A 17947-nucleotide genomic window follows, 5' to 3' on the forward strand; every position below is an offset into this window, starting at 1 on the left:
TTTTCTCTTAATTTTTTTTTCTTTTTTAATAAAGTTAAACAATAAAACAAAAATTCACAAGCTGCCTCCCTGTCCACCCCCCACCTCCCTCCCCTCCCCTCCCCGCAGTCTTCTGCAGGCTCCTACCCCCACCCCCACCCCCCCCCCCACCCCCCCCCCCCCGCCAGACACAGGGGTATCAAACTAAGAAAACGCAACTGCTCTAAGGACGGGGAGACGAGATGAAGGGAGGAGGTGAGCTGTGGTTCTCCCAAATCCTGACCCTAATAGTGATGCCTTGGTCCTTTATCATGCAGTGACACAGCATTAGGAATGCAACAACATTGGAGGAATATACAACTAATTTTATGGCTGCATCCTTAGAGAGTGAGTGGAGACTTGGATGTCACGTGGCCAACCTTATCTCTGGGAACAAATAAATTCTTACCATAATTTTTTTTTTTTTTTGGAGGGTGGGGTGGAGGTAGGTAATGGTTTTCTTCCTCAAATGTATTTATTTTTATCCTGGTCAATCTACCACGCAACAGTTACTTTGCTCTGCGCTATGGAGAAGAGAGAGAGAGAGAGAGAGATACACAGAGAAAGCAAAAGAAGGAGTAATGGCCAATCTTTGGGTAAAGGAGGCCAAATAAAACTGTCACGTGAAGGCTGGGGCTGACAGCCTTATGGCTGCCCTTCCCACCCACCCATTTTGCTGGAATTCACGACCTTGAGGAGTTCCTTGAACCTCAAGAGCCCAGGAATCTAAGATCTGTTTGACACTGCCTCCCAGAACTAGGGGCAGGAGGGAAGATATTGGGTTCTGAGCGATTTTTAAAGGGAAAACTAGAAGCAGATGATTTAATTACCAACTCTTGACCCAATTTATTTTCAGCAGCAACAGCAAAGTCCTACAAACCAGTGACACAAGTCAAGTGATTATTGTTTAAATGTGAGAGTTGAAAAGGAGAGAGAAAGGGGAAAAAAAAAAGCTCTGACTTCATATTATGGCTTCAGGCCAGACTGCAAAGAAGGAATCTGTGAAATTCAAGGTCCTTGAGTCTATTATTTCTCTTTGCTATTATTTCTGAAACAAGACCTGGGCGAAATCAATTCAGCTTCAGAAAGAATATTACTTTAATTTTCTACATAAAATTGTCAGGAAGTCGGGTTAGAAGAGGGGAAAAGACAGATGACTATCACCCAGGCAGAAATTAAATGAATAAATTAAATGAAGCAAAGTACATTTATATTACCAAAACTCTGGTCATGAGACAAAACACATCTTTTGGCACAAACTCCTAGGGGCTTAAAAAACAAACCATCAACACAAATGATGAGGTAATGCCCCTGAAAATAAACTCTCTCTTGAGTATTAGAGGATCAGCACGAGATCAAACAGAATTAATTTTATTTTGATGCAAATGTATCCTTAAAGCTTTTAATTAGAGTTCATCCGAGAATATGAGATTTTCATAAAAATGTGGCTTCTATTCCCTCTTCTCAAGTAACTGATATACAATTTTTGAAAAATGGAAAAGCTCTTGGGAACATCATTCTGCTCAACAATGATGAAATACTAACTTTCTCGTCCTACTTTCAGAGTGGGTTTTCCACTAACCATAAATTCAATCTGCCTCTAATTCAATCTCTACCAGATGTTGAAAGAACAGCAAGGAATCTGAGGAAGGCAGTGATAACACTTCTGTGAGTGTTCCCCGCAGATATTGAAGTAGCTCACGGTCTGGTGGGACCATTTCATTGCTATTAAGCTTTTGGCATTTAAGGGACTTAAGCTTTTATTCTTTACATCCTTCGCCTTCCCTCTTGGTTGGCAGAAACCTTTGTGAGTTTGTTCAGGCTGAATTGCTGGCATGGTGAGATCATTCAGGATCATCTATGGCTGTTTGTATGATACAGACAGATGGTTCCATGGCTCTTCCCTTACTAGGTAAATACCAGTCCATTCTCTGGGTGGAGAAGTAGATAAAGTTGATTTTTGGCATTCAGTTCAACAAAAATGTTGAGTGCTTACTCTGTGACCAGCCATGCCAGATGCTGTGTCTATGAGTGCCCACATGTTCTACATGGTGAGCTTACAATCTGGAGATCCAATAGCTCTATTTCACATCACCTTTTCTTCCTTTTTTTTTTTTTTTTTGGACACACACACACTAACCTTGTTTCCTTTTCAGGATATAAAATTCATGGGCTGCCCAACTGGGGCAGGGCAGGCGTATGCCCTCTTGTTTAGGATTTATTCTGAATTTCTATCCCCCAAATAAAAACTGACCTTCCCTAGGTCTCATTCTCTCCTGATTTTGCTCTCTAGTGACAAGAGCTAGTTTGATCCATGATCTTCCAGAGCTGGAAGGAATCATATAGCTCACACAGTTCAATGTTCTCATTGTAGATATGGGGGAGTGGAATCCTGAAGTTTTTGGTTCAACAAATGTTTAAGAAGTATCTACTTGGGGCCAGTGAGTATGCAGGCACTGGGGGCTGTGCATCATAGTGAGATGAGATTCCTACCATGATTATTTTGTAGAATATAATTACAAGTAGGTAATTAGAACACTTTAAGTGCAAGAATGGCATGTTTTGGATATCATGGTGCTCATGGGGAAGACGCAGGTGGGCGCTTCTTGGATGTGATGACTTAGGCTGAGTTGTAAGGATGAGATGGGATTGGCAAGGCAAAAGCTGGGAGAGGCAAAAGGACACTGCAGGGAAAGCTATGAGCAAAGTCATGAACAGACTCAGCTTAGTGTGTGTGAGTCTAGAACCCATGTCACTACCTTGTGAACCTAGTGCTCCACTGACCACCCCACATTGCCTCCATGGACTCACTGGAAGCAAATGCCTGGAGAAGGTCCTAAGTGATTTCCTTGATTTTGTGGACATCTGCTATTGTTACCTGATGGGTATCCATTCCTGATGATAACAACACTTCAGTTTCTTTTTTGAGGAGCCTTCTCTATCCCCCTCTCCATTCAAGTTTTCGAGGGACGCTGACCCCTGCCCCAGGATTTCAGGGGTTAGTCCCTGACCTGGCTCTAGCTGATCAATACATTTCTCAATCATTCTCAATCATCTAGCTGATCAATACATTTCTTCCTAGGAAAGCGACCAGCTCAGCAATGTGCATAGGAACCAAGTCAGGCCAATGAGACTTAGTTCTATCATGGATTTAGTTTTTTCAGTTTTGTGAATCCCTTTTTTGGCTTGAGACTCTTTCATCAGCTCTTGGGAGGTTCCTAACCAGCACATCATCTCTGAAAGCTTTCTATGTCACAGGCATTGTTTTAGGATAGAAATTACATGCAGATTCCAAATGCTATGGGACGGGCATAGACCAGGACATTTGGGAGCTTAGAACTCATGGATGGCTATGGTCTATTCTGGCCAATCCTGAAAACGAGCTCTGACCTCTTGAACCAACTGACCATGGCAACATAAACTTATTAAAAGATTAGTCTTGTGAAATTACTGGCTTCCTTGTTGGGTGGGATGGGTGGTAAAACATATAAGGGTGAAGCTTGGTGGGGGGGTCTCCTGTGGATGGTGACCCATTTCTCTCTTCTTATCTGAATCGCAGTCCTTGGTGCTGAGAATGCCACTCAGTGATTACTGGTTGAGTGGAGAATGACTGAGTGAGCCCTGTCCTTGTTCCGTCTATATTGCTGTTTGAGTTCTTAAGGAGCAGAGTGGTTGTCCTGAGAGAAAATGGGTCAGGAGAGGCTGAGCTTTCCCTCTCAGATTACCTGGGGCAGTGGTGATGCTGAGCAAGGGGGTTGGGGATGTGAAGACAAGGGGAGGGTGGGATAGGAGCCAGTACCAGCTGAGACCTCCAGGATGGCAGTGGAAACTGTGAACCATTGGAACCATTCGCTAACTTCCACTAAAGAAACATTTGGAAAACTTGGGAAGACCTAAGGAAGAATAGAAACGTTGCCAGAGTCCCACTATGCAGAGCTAATGTTTGTTAACAACTTTGTGTGTATTGACTTCTAGGTTTCCTTCCCATGTAAATACATTCAGGTGCACCTGTAAGTGTCTGAATACACAGAGACACACAGGGCGCTGGGTACTGCTTCTGCTGCCTTATCCCTGGCTTTGCCTGCTGCACAGGGTATCCTGGGCATTTCCCTCATAAGCAAAGTATTCTTAAGCCTGCTGGATTAACCTCCAAACAGTTCCAAGATGCCCTTATCTGACTCCCACGTTTCTAAGTATGTGCCAGCTGCCCGAAAGCAGTTTTCTCTTGGCCACTATTTCAGGGGAACATCTGCCGGCTGCCTCTTTCTCCTCCTTCTGCAGCAGCCAAGTGTTTTATTGACCCCAAGAAAAAGCCCTGGGCCGGGATCAGGGACAAGCCCTAGGGACAGGAGGACAAGGAAGTCCAAACATGTATGGAGAGCTAGTAGCGGTACCATTCATATCATTGTTGATGAAGATTCAAATGCAGATCTGATCTCACTCTCTGCTGCCTGCTTAAAAATGCTCTGTGGCTGCCCATCGTTTTTAGGACAGCTACCTAAATCCTTACCACTGGGGGACCCTGAGTGGCCTGGCCCCTGGGGACCTCCCTGGCACCATCTCCTCTGTCTGCCCTGGTGACCTGGACTTTCTTCCTCTTTCCTAGCACTGTGAGTCGCTTGCAGGCCTAAGGGGCTCTTCTCTGCCTCTCTCTTCCTAATCCTGGATGACTAAATTCCTATGTAACCATCAGCCCCAGCTCCAGCAACATTCCTTCAGGAAAGGTGCCCTTAGGATGGGTGTTCTGGTTTGGTTCTGTGCATCTGCCCTTCACTGCACTCACTGCATTCACTGCACTTGCACTTGCAAGTGCATATCAACCTATGTGCCTGCTTGCTTGAATCTCTGTGTCTCCTGCTGGTCTGCAAAGATGGTGTCTGTGCTGCTCACCGACTCATCCTTAGTGCCTGGGTCAGCACTGAGCATACAGTAAGGTCTCAAGAAATCAGCGGAGGAAGGAAGGAATGATGTCATTATTGTTATTGGGGTGGGAGGGGAGGCAGGGAGGCACACAGACAGAGATGGGCTTTGTTGCCGCCCCTCTTTCTTCTCACCTCTCTTCTCCTGCCAACTCTGTTGATTTTTCCAGCAACCCCTTTTCCTCTGCAAAACCCCCAGAAGGACTCCAAACCCCTTGACCTTGCTTCCCTTCTCTAGTTCCCTGCCAGAAACAGGAAGCAGGAGGGAGAGGGGTCGGGACCATGGGGTTTTGTTTCTACAATATGGAGAGGCCCCAAACTGTCTAGAGAACCCTGAGTGTCCTGGAGCAAGCAGAGACCTCATACTTGTCAAATGAGCCAAGGTCATGAGGCAGAACTGATGGAGGCTCTGCAGTGGGAACCAGGTCCTCTCAACGCCTCGAATCCAGCACAGGCCATCCTTGCATAACTCAGTCAGGTCAGAAACTGGAGGGGATCATAGTTACTATTTTCCTGTTTTTGGTCTGGAGCTCTGCTCCCCTTTGGAGAGGTGGTGACCACTGCTGTGATAATCACACCCTTCCCATCCCGGAGCCCCCAGGACAGTGCAACGAATCTGCTCACTTAAATGTGCATTTTTGTCCTTTGCTGCTGAATCTCAGCCTGAATTTGAATTTCTGAAGTGCATCCCCACCCCGTTACCAAAAAGGAGAGTGTCTCCCACAACTGCTGAGCCTCTTTCTGGGGTAGGTGTGCAGTTACTTCTGGGCTCAGAAGCCACCAATGGCTCTTTTTGCTTAGGCAGGAAAATCCAAGTTCTTTGCCACACATGCAGGGCCCTTCTGACCCTTCTGGAAAGTTGCTGTGCAGGCAAGTTCTGCTCGGACACACATGGCTCCCCGCCTGCGGCCCCCTGCCCGGAATGCCTGTCCTCCTCCTGCCCACGTCTGACCCCACCCCCACCAGTTCCTTCAGGATCAGCACAAACCTTGCCCTCTCCTCCCTCCAAGTCTTTTCCAGCTCCCTCGAACCAAAGCCAGCAGGCCCCTGTGCCCTCATCCACTTCACTCTCGCCAGCATTCACCTCTGCTGCTGGCCTGTCCCCTTCGCCTCTGTGATACCCACCCGTCCTTGTCTGCCTTTGCTCTGGATACGTGCTTTTCCACCCAGACACTAAAGGTGGCACTTCTCCAACCATGGCTCCAGACTCTCTCCTCTCATTTCCCACCTACGTGTGACTGACTCACAAATTTCTATCTCCATCTTAGATATTTCCTCTGGGTTCTAAACACTTCTATCCAACTCTTAGATTCTCCACAGCATCTCCCACTAAGGGTGCCTAAGACAAGCTCAGGATCTGCTCCCTATTTCCTCTGCCTTCAATCTTGTCCTTTTTAGGGTTCCCTTTCTCAGGAAGTAGCATCACCATCCATCCAGGCATGCAAGTCAGAGAGAGCTCCGGGAGTCATCCTGGGCCCTCTTGTTACACACACACTTATTCATGTTGGACCCTGGCTTTTGCTCCTGTGTGTCATACTGTCTTCGTTCTTTGTGAACATGTGACCTCTCTCTGTACTAAGACTGCAAGTTCCTGGAGAGAAGAGATTCTCTTATGCATCATGCCAGGCCCTAACTTTAGCATACTGCTACATTCCTAGCAGGCACTCAGTAAATGTTTCCCGATTGTTTAAGCAGCCATAGAGCAATCTATGATGCACAACCAAGATAGATATGCAGAGGCTAAAAGGGGACTGTTCGGTGATTCTTCAGTGCTGCCTAATACCAGATGTCTGATCTGAGAAAACATAAAGGATTTTAAGGTCTCTTTGTGCTTCTTTTTTTTTTTTAATTTTTTAAAAATTATTATTTATTTATGATAGTCACAGAGAGAGAGAGAGAGAGAGAGAGGCAGAGACACAGGCAGAGGGAAAAGCAGGCTCCATGCACCGGGAGCCCAATGTGGGATTCGATCCCGGGTCTCCAGGATCGCGCCCTGGGCCAAAGGCAGGCGCCGAACCGCTGCGCCACCCAGGGATCCCCTCTTTGTGCTTCTAAATCTGTGATTCCAGGGAAGTGTGTGTGTGTTTTCTAAATTTTTATTGGAATTTGAGTTAGTTAACACTTGAGTGTGTGTGTTTAAACTGATAGAGAGCCTAATTCCAAGCATTAAACTTCTAAATTTTCAGATGCACACATGGCCATGGAAGGGCTGTGTTCCGAACAATACTTTTGTTCCTTACAGTGCAGTGTTGGGATAGGAAGCAAATGTTTCTTCCTTGTTTTTTCAAGTTCTGTGGTGCAATGCATCAGGTCATCGGCATGAAATGAAAGGTTGAGTCCATTCTGTCATAATGTGAAGGGTTATGTAAGGTAAAAGGGCTAGAAGGGAAGTGATTTATGAAACTCACCACAGACATAAGAAAGGGCCAGATTTATGGCATTTGGTAAGAAACTACTGGCATTTTATTTTACTAAAAATATTTATTTATTTGAGAGAGGGAGAGAGAGCATGAGACAGCATGAGAATGGGGGAGGGGCAGAGGGAGAGGACAATCAGACTCGGCACTCAGGATGGAGCCCAACACAGATGGGCTCCATCCCATGACCTTGAGCTCAGTCATGACCTGAGCCCAAGGCAGATGCTTAACCTATTGAGCCACGTACAGGCCCCAATTACAGTTTATTTTTAAAGATTTTATTATTTATTCATGAGAGACACAGAGAGGTAGAGACATAGGCAGAGGGAGAAGCAGGCTCCTCGCAGGGAGCCTGATGTGGGACTCGATCCTGGGACTCTGGGACCACACCCTGAGCAGACGCTCAACCACAGAGCTATCCAGGCATCCCAACACACTGAGGTATCCAGGCATCCCAATCATAGGTGTTTTAATATGAAAATTGAGAGATTTTTTTTTAAAGTGGGATCTTGAGTTAACTACAGTGATACACTGAATTTTCTAAAACTTCAAGAACTAGAAGAGGACCCACCTAGTCCAACTCCTTAATTAATGCTCAACTCCTTATACAACAGGTTTGCTAAGTAGTTAATCAGGCTGTACTTGAATGTCTCCAGTGATGGTGGGTTCACTACCCTATCTTTGAATACATCTGACTATTAGAACATTTTTGTTTGGTTTGGGCCAAAGTATTTCCATGTAGCTTTTATGTGTTTCTACTCAGTCTTCCCTTTAGAGCTGTACAGGGTAAATTTGAGGACTTGTCTACATGAAGCAGAGGACAGTTCCCAGATTCCTTAGAATTCTACTTATTTGTTGTTTATTCATTCAACAAATTTCTTCATGTTCCACACCTAGCTAAAGAATTGTAAGACACAGAACTATCTCCAGGGCCAGGATCTGTATCTCCACTGCTTCCACAGTGTCCAGCACATGCTAGGCATTCAGTGGATATTAACTGAATGAATGGTGGAAGTCATGACTCTTAACTAGAAATGTTCACAGTCTAGTTTGAGAGGCTTATAGTCATAGACATAGCTAAAGAAAAGATAATAAATCTGTGAGAAAATGGGCAAATGATATCAACAGGAAATTAATGGGAGATGAAAGCCAAATGGCCAATAAACATTTGACATAATAAAGCTCAATCTCACTAGTAATCAGGGAAATGTAAATTGAAGTGACAACATACCATTTAAAACTCATGAGACTGGCACAAATGGAAAAGTCTGACAACACCAAGTGTTGGTAAGAATGTAGAGCAATTAGAACAATAATACCCTATGTTGGTTGCATAATGGATAAACCAGCTTGTAGAGCCAGTTGGGACTCTCTTGTAAAATCAAAAGTGCAGAACTTTGACACAGAAATTTTATCACCTGGTATATTCCTTAGAGAAATGATTTCGTGGATTCAGAAGGAGGCATGCATAAGATATTCATTATAGTTTTGTTGTAGTAGCAGAGAACTGTAAATCATCTAAATGTGTATCAGTGACAGAATGGGTAAACAAATTGTGCTATATCCACCAAAGCACTACTTATCAGATAGCAGTAAACTTGAATAAACTAGATTAAATGTATAAACATGAATAGTTTTCAAATATTGCAATTAGCTAAAAAAGCAAGTTGAAGAGGGCTGGGTTACAGTATTCACACAAAATTTTATTGTTTTTTTAATTTTTAATTTTTTAAAAAAGATTGATTTAAATGTCTATGCTACCCAGGGCAATTTACATGTTCATTGCAATCCCTATAAAAATACCATGGACTTTCTTCACAGAGTTGGAGCAAATAATCTTAGGATTTGTATGGAACCAGAAAAGACCCTGAATAGCCAGGGGAATATTGAAAAAGAAAACCAATGCCGGGGGCATCACAATGCCGGATTTCAAGATGTATCACAAAGCTGTAATCATCAAGACAGTGTGGTACTGGCACAAAAACAGACACATAGATCAATGGAACAGAATAGAAAACCCAGACCTGGACCCTGAACTCTATGGTCAACTAATATTTGACAAGGCAGGAAAGAATATCCACTGGAAAAAGGACAGTCTCTTCAATAAATGGTGCTGGGAAAATTGGACATCCACATGCAGAAGAATGAAACTAGACCACTCACCATACACAAGATAAACTCAAAATTGATGAAAGATCTAAATGTGAGACAAGAATCCATCAAAATCCTGGAGGAGAACACAGGCAATACCTTTTTGAACTTGGCCACAGCAACTTTTTGCAAGATATATCTATGAAGGCAAGGGAAACAAAAGCAAAAATTAACTATTGGGACTTAAGATAAAAAGCTTCTGCACAGCAAAAGAAACAGTCAACAAAACTAAAATATAACCTATAGAATGGGAGAAGATATTTGCAAATAACATATCAGATAAAGGACTAGTATCCAAGATCTATAAAGAACTTATCAAACTCAACACCCAAGAAACAAACAATCCAATCATGAAATGGGCAAAAAAGCATGAACAGACATTTCTCCAAAGAAGACCTACACATGGACAACAAGCACGTGAGAAAATGCTCCACATCACTCGCCATCAGGGAATTACAAATCAAAACCACAATGAGATACCACCACACACCAGTGAGAATGGTGAAAATTAACAAGACAGGAAACAACAAATGTTGGAGAGGATGTGGAGAAAGGGGAACCCTTTTGCACTGTTGGTGGGAATGTGAACTGGTGCAGCCACTCTGGAAAACTGTGTGGAGGTTCCTCAAAGAGTTAAAAATAGAGCTACCCTATGACCTAGCAATTGCACTGCTGGGGATTTACCACAAAGATACAGATGTCATGAAACAATAGGACGCCTGCACCCCAATGTTCATAGCAGAAATGTCCTCAGTAGCCAAACTGTGGAAGGAGCCACAATGTCCTTTGACAGATGAATGGATAAAGAAGATGTGGTCTATATAGACAATGGGATATTACTCAGCCATCAGAAAGGATGAATACCCACCATTTGCTTCAACGTGGATGGAACTGGAGGATATTATGCGGAGTGAAGTAAGTCAATTGGAGAAGGACAATCATATGGTTTCACTCATACGGGGGATATAAGAAATAGTGAAAGGGATTATAAGGGAAAGGAGAGAAAATGAGTGGGAAATATCAACGAGGGTGACAGAACATGAGAGATACCTAACTCTGGGAAACAAACAAGGGGTAGTGGAAAAGGAGGTGGGCAGGGGGTTAGGGTGACTGGGTGACGGGCAGTGAGGGGGGCACTTGACGGGATGAGCACTGGGTATTATACTATATGTGGGCAAAGTGAACTTCAATTTTTAAAAAATATTTATTTATTTATTTATTTATTTATTTATTTATTTGAGGAAGAGATGGAGAGCACGAGTGAGAGAGACAGAGGGAGAGAGCAAGAATCACAGGCAGACTTCCCACTGAGCATAGAGCTGGGTGTAGGGCTTGATTGCCCAACTCTGAGATCATGACCTGAGCTGATATTAGGAGCTGAATGCTCAACCTACTGAGCCAACCAGGTACCCTTGCACAAAATTTTAAAACAGTCAAAGCAATATTATAAAAATAACCATATATGCTGGAAGTAAGTTTGGGAGTGATAGATAATACATTCAGTGTAGTACTTGGTTATGAGGCCAGGGTAAGGAAATGGAACTGAGTATACATGAGTTTTCAGCTGGATTTGTGCACGTGTGCTTGTGTGTGTGTGTTTAGTTGGGTGTGGTTGCATGGGTAAACATTAATTTTTTATGTTTATTGTTTTGTAGATGAACACATTACAGCCATGTTTGTATCCTCACCATAGCTGGTTGGATCTGATGGATACCTAACTTCCCTGGACTCATCCGATATTTGATATTTTACATATACTTGAAATATTTCTTTTTTCAAAAAAGGAAAAGGAAACAGTGGCAATGGTAACAGATAGTGGTGTTTGGCTGAGCTATACCTACTGATCAATTTCCTTTTCCCTTGCTGTCTTTTGCCAAATACCTTCCCAGTCTCTCTCGCAGTAAAGGTGGCCACAAGACAGAGTTCTAATGAATGAGACATAGACAAAACTTCTTGGACTCTTCTTGGAAAGCTTTTACTTTTCTGATACTATGGTCAAATCTAGCTAGCAGCACTTGTCCTCTCCTTTCTCCTGTTTTTAACATGGATAAGATGTCTGGAGCTCTGATGGCCATCTTGCAACCACGAGGAAAGTTCAAGAGAATCACAGGGACACTAGCTTTAACATCATTGAACCACTGATCCAATGCCAAAAATTACCTGTCTCTCCACACCTTGCTATGTAAAGACCAACCAAGCAACCAACAAACCAACGAAGGCTGTTCAAGATTCTATAGATCCTAGAGATCGGTGTGTTTTAAATCCTTTCTAATTGTTATGATGCTATGCTATAGCAAAATATTATTAAGTCCCACCATATCTTGTTCCACTTGGCTAATATCTCTTTAAGTGAGGCAGCTCAAACTGAAGGCTATATTCCAGGGGAGTCACTTTTTTTTTTCCAATTAAGGAAGACTGTCACCTGTCTCATTTTAATGTATATATATTTATATTATTATTCTCTAAGACCAAGCTCACTTTTTTGGTAGCCTCATAACACTGGAGATTCATCCTAAACTCACAGTCAACTCAGGTTCCAGCATCTTTGACTACTAGTTAGTTTAAGGTTTACAGAGCAGTGATCCTTACAGTAGGAGGTAGAACTCATTTCACTGATAAGCAGAGGATCACAGGGGCCCACTCACTTTCCCCAAAGCCACACGAGTCACAGAATTGCCGTGATCCTTCCTTCCTCTGAGTACTTCTCAGTCTGCTCCAGCATTCAGTGGATATTAACTGAATGAATGGTGGAAGTCATGACTCTTAACTAGAAATGTTCACAGTCTAGTTTGAGAGGCTTATAGTCATTGACATAGCTAAAGAAAAGATAATAAATCTGTGAGAAAATGGGCAAATAAAGCATTCTTGGTCCTAGGTGGTTGGCTCAAGGGTAGGTACCTGGATGAATCTGGACCAATTGAATTATCTCTTTGTGATGCTTTCAGGATTTGAAACTGCTCTAATTTCTAGGAATTCGGTGCAATGGATGTGGTGAGGAACTCGAAGCTCCAGTATTTCAGGAAACTGCTAATCCGACAGAGTGGCCATGCAGAGGTTATCAGAGATGAGAGTGAAAAATGCCTTCTGCAGGGACTGGTGTTCCCCTGATACTGTGCTCACCCCTTCCCTGGCCCAGCCCTAATGAACCCTGGCATCCAGCCCCAACACCACCGTGGCTTAGATTCTTAGGCTTATTTCTCTCTCCACATGCAACCTGATGTTCTTCCTTCTTCCCTTGAAAGAATTATGTGCTATCACGTCTCTTATCACAGACTAGGAAGTGAACATTTTCTTGTCGTCATTCATCCTATGTATCTATCTATAGCAAGATCTACAAAAACACTCTTCATTCCAACGTACAGAAAGATTTAAAGAACGAATGGACTACAAGCTATTAGGAATTGATGATCTTCTTCCTGTGCTTACTGAGGGTTTTAAGGCAGTTTTCATGAAAGTCAAAATTCAAAGATTAGAAGGAAAGTAGTATTAGTGCAAAGGCCTCTTATGCATCAAAGGGACAGCACCTAGGGTTTGGCCTTCTTCACATGTGCAGGATTGTCCTTGAGCATTTTTGGTTTATGCAATAACTTGGATGGATCTTGTATTTTCATTCCTTAAGAGTGCAGCAAGCTTTTTCTGCTGAGAAAGTTTACAGTTGAGTGACGTGTTTTAGATCACAAGAGCCCTCAAATCTCAACTTTAATTAGCTGAAACAATCTATTTTCTTCTTTCCTTCTTTCCTTCCTCCCTCTCTTCTTCCCTTCCTCCCTCCCTCCTTCTCTCTTTTCTTTTGGTATAGAAGCTTTGAAGAATAATGATTACTCCTGATGAGTAGTCTTCAGGAAGAATAAAACAGTTAAGGTAATTTCTATAAAGACCGCTGCTCAGGGTCACAACCCCCATTGATAATTGAACTCATTCAAAGAGATGGGTATGAAATTCAACTAACAAATTGTTCCTCTGCAGAAAGTGTTTAAATATCTACCATATTGCCGACTGTCACTTGGGACTAAGAAAATTTTAGAATGTGAGGGGAAGATAGAAGACACTCCTTGGAAGCAAATAAAACAGCCTATTAGGTCAAAACGATCATACAGGGAGTCCCTGTGGGTTTTGCATGAAGCATAGCTTTATCGAAAATACAGATTGAGGCAATTAGTCCTTTCCAATTTTATGCAAGCAGTAGCAATGGGAAATATGCCAAGAGAGATGATTAAGGATTAAACAACAACACGGGAACTTGATCAGAAGCTCCAAAATCCTGTTGGCAGCATCTGATATTTGTATATCACCTCCTCCTTGATTGTGAAAGGCAGGGGCCCTTTGCCTGGATCCCACCCCTTAGTCTGCTCACTGCTCAAGGGAAAGTAGAGGAAGAGAAGGATTCCCGTCTCCACCAACTTCTGAAAGGGACTCCAGCCAAGAGAGGCAGGAAGAAGCATGTTCACTTCCAACCTTTTTGGCAAGCTTGAGTGGGAGCAAAAACCACTGCCAATTCTATTTTTTAATACAGATTTAAAAAGGGTTTTGTCCATACATGCGAAGGGAAGTGCACAGTGCGCTGCATTAATTTAAGCAGCTCAACAATTTTTTTTTTTTAAATTAAAGAAAAATAAAAAGGAGTTAAACCTTTGCCTGACTATCCAGGTACTTGTTTTCCAGGTGGTGGATCCAAATTGGAATGAGAGCCATTTCTTCCCTAAGTGATGAGGGTGCTACCCAGCTCCACATCCACCACCCTTCCTTCCAGGCTGGGCTAGAGACAACCCCCAGGACTTGGTCGTCTGAGCCTCAGAGTGAAAACCTCTGTCCTCTTGGAAACAGTGTTGAGTTTCTAGATCTGGTGGACCCTGACCAGAGGGACATATCTGTGGTTTGAGTTGCAAATCTCCATAGTGAGGCAGAGAGTGCAAGAAAGTGAGCGCCACAGGATACATGACACCCAGTTCTCCCTCTGCCAGTCTGCAACTATTCCCACAGCCTGCTTCTTCCCCAGCAATATTTCAAAAGTCTATTTGACATTTTCCATGAAAACCTGTGCTCAAAAGATCATATATGGAAAAACATTCATTTACTTATTTTGTACCAAATGTCACAGCCTATTTATTTATTTATTTATTTATTTATTTAAATGTTTGTATATTTATTGGAGTTTGATTTGCCAACATATAGCGTAACGCCCAGTGCTCATCCCATCAAGTGGCCCTCTCAGTGCCCATCACCCAGTCACCCCGTCCCCCCGCCCCACCTCCCTTTCCACCACCCCTTGTTCATTTCCCAGAGTTAGGAGTCTCTCATGTGCTGTCATCCTCACTGATACGGAAGGATGATACGGAGGATCCTCACTCATTTTCTCTCCTTTCCCCTTTATTCCCTTTCACTACTATTTATATTCCCCAAATGAATGAGACCATATAACGTTTTTTTCCTTCTCCGACTGACTCATTTCACTCAGCATAATACCCTCCAGTTCCATCCATGTTGAAGCAAATGGTGGGTATTTGTCGTTTCTAATGGCTGAGTAATATTCCATTGTATACATAGACCACAGCTTCCTTATCCATTCATCTTTCGATGGACACCGAGGCTCCTTCCACAGTTTGGCTATTGTGGACATTGCTGCTAGAAACATCGGGGTGCAGGTGTCCTGGTGTTTCACTGCATCTGGATCTTTGGGGTAAATCCCCAGCAGTGCAATTTCACAGCCTTTTTATATTCTAGTTTTTTTGCTGAAACATAACACAAATAATGTTGCAATGAGCATCCTTCTACCTATGCCTTCATATATTTGTTCCAGTTTTGGTCAAGTTCTTCGAAGTGAAACTGTTGTCAAGTGGTATTTTAATTGGTTTGTTTCTCTTTCTTTCTTTCCTTTTTTTTTTCTTTTAAAGATTTTATTTATTCATGAGAGACACACAGAGAGAGGCAGAGAGAGAAGCAGGCACCCTGTGAGGAGCCCGATTCGGGACTTGATCCCAGGACCAGGATCACGACCTGAGCTGAAGGCAGATGCTCAACCATTAAGCCACCCAGGTGCCCCTGCTTTTGTTTCTTTTGAGTATCCCACGGTGCCCAACCATGCTCACTGAGTAATGAACACATGGTATATGCCAAACAAAAGGCGGTATAGCTTCAGGGCTGAAGTACTAGCTCTGCAATCAGCCAGGCCCAGCTCTGCAACTTGCAGCTTGTGTGACCTTGAGTAGGTTACTTGAGATTTCAAAACCAGAGTTTACCACCTGTGAAATGGAGCAATAAGTGGTGACATATTAAAGTACCTATATGCCAGGTAGTGTTTTAAGCACTAGACTCATTTACTTCTCAGACAACCTTATAAGACAGATACCATTAGTATCTCCTTTTAAAGCTGAGGAAACTAGGAACAGAGAGGTTACATACTTTACCCAAGGTCACACAGGTAGTAAGTAGTGGGGTCAGGATTTATTCCCAGGAAGTCTGGCTATAGACCCCATCTTTTAAACACTTTTTCATAAGGGACTTCCACATGATAATGAGAACTGATCATGAAAAGACAGGTAGATATGTAAGTATGTGGATAGGCAATGGAGAGAGCAGAGGAAGGGAGGTAGGAAAGGAGGAAGGGAGAGAGAGAGAGAGACAGAGAATGAATTTAGCATGGTGTGTGGCCTTCAGTGAATTCATGTGGCTTGGCTACAGCAGAGATACAATACTAATCCTTCGTTGTGCAAGGCACATCCTCAAAGAATGGACAAGCTGGCCTGACAGATTTAAGATTTCATTTCTATGAAGAGGAGGGGTGGGAACCAAGAATCCTGTGATTCTGAGAACTTTTAGAGTTAAATCTTTTAGCCCAGAAATCAACAGAACCATGGGAATATGAATATTTCTTAGACTGAGAATCAAATGGCATTAAGAAAGTTGTAATAACTATGAAAAATTAGCTTTTCATCTGCACAAGCCAAAACAAGGGGATGAAGCTAGTTAGGAGTGTGACCCTGGCACAGAACAATGGTCTGTGAGGCCAGACCATTTGGCAAATTTTTTTCCAGTCTGGTAAACTGCGATATTACAGAGGGTTCGATGGGGTTCCCAAAGGATAAGGTCAGTTGTCCCTGGTTAAGTGCTTTTCATGCATCATCTCATTTAGGCCTCATAGTAGCTGTCTGAGATAAGCAGGATGGTTGTTCTTGTCTGACCAATAAAGAAGCTGAAACACAAAGGGGTGATATGACTTCCCTAGGAGTCTGTGCTTTTATCCCTCACAGTTAGCTTGAAGAGGATGTAGAAATTCCTCCCACAGAGAGCACAGTCAAGATGGCAGAGATTATGGTTTGTGTCCTGTGTCTGCCACTAACTAGGTGACCTTGAACAGCATATTTGGTAACTCCAAATCTCTGTGTTCTCACTTACTCAGGGCACCTGAGTAGCTCAGTCAGTTAAGCATCTGCCTTCAGCTCAGGCCACGATCCTAGGGTCCTGGGATTGAGCCTTGTGTCGGGCTCCCTGCTTCTCCCTCTGCCTGCCACTCTCCCTGCTTGTGCCCTTTCTCTCTCTCTCCTTCTCTCTGTCAAATAAATAAGATCTTAAAAAACATTAAAAAAGAATCAAGAAATCCAGATTTATTGTTATTATTTTACTACTGTCAAAAATCACATTGTTTAAAATTAGGCCCTTTATATCTAGATTGTAACTATTTCCTAGAGTATCAAAGTGTGTCTTGCTTAAAAGTGGAATAAATACAGTGTAGACCATATGTCAAGACTTCTAATGAAGCCAAGACTCCTGTTATGGATTATTTTTACCAGCAACTTGCCAAACTCCATGTGGCTTCAGACTTGCCCTCTGTGGGACTCAACTATGCCATCCATGGAGTCAGGATCCAGCTGTAATCTGTAAATTATTAACAAGACTGAGAAATCTAAGGGAAATTCACAAAATAGTCACCCTAGCATAAAGAATAAACCCTTGCTTGGTTTTAATTGATAGAAGAACTTGTCTTAGTGGTAAAAAGTCAGGTACAGAATTTTTTTTTTTTTTTAAAGAGAAATGGTCTTTCATCATAATATAATGATAATTGTCACTGCTTATCAGCTCCAACTGTGACTTAGCCTGGGCCACGAGGCTGATACGTATCAGCATGGCCAGTCCTCACAGTGGTCCTGTGAGGTCCACAGATATATTTATCTCCTTTTAATTAAAAAAGAAACTAAGAATCTCAGGGAGAAGTGACTTGTTGGACTTATCACCTTCTTTGTTATGTCTTCCCCCAAACCTTGTTAAAAAGGGGTATGAGTATTGGGAAGTTCCTGTGAATAGCTGGACTACACAGCCAAAAAAACTTCTGTAATGGATTATTTAAAAATCGCTCTACATATAGTTTTATTGTATGACATGATGACATGTGGTAAGTAGTTTCCTGGCCTAGTTCAAATCACAGACTTTCTCAATTATGTGCTATAA

This window comes from Vulpes vulpes, chromosome 2 (assembly GCF_048418805.1).
Source record: "Vulpes vulpes isolate BD-2025 chromosome 2, VulVul3, whole genome shotgun sequence".
Classification (NCBI taxonomy): Eukaryota; Metazoa; Chordata; class Mammalia; order Carnivora; family Canidae; genus Vulpes; species Vulpes vulpes.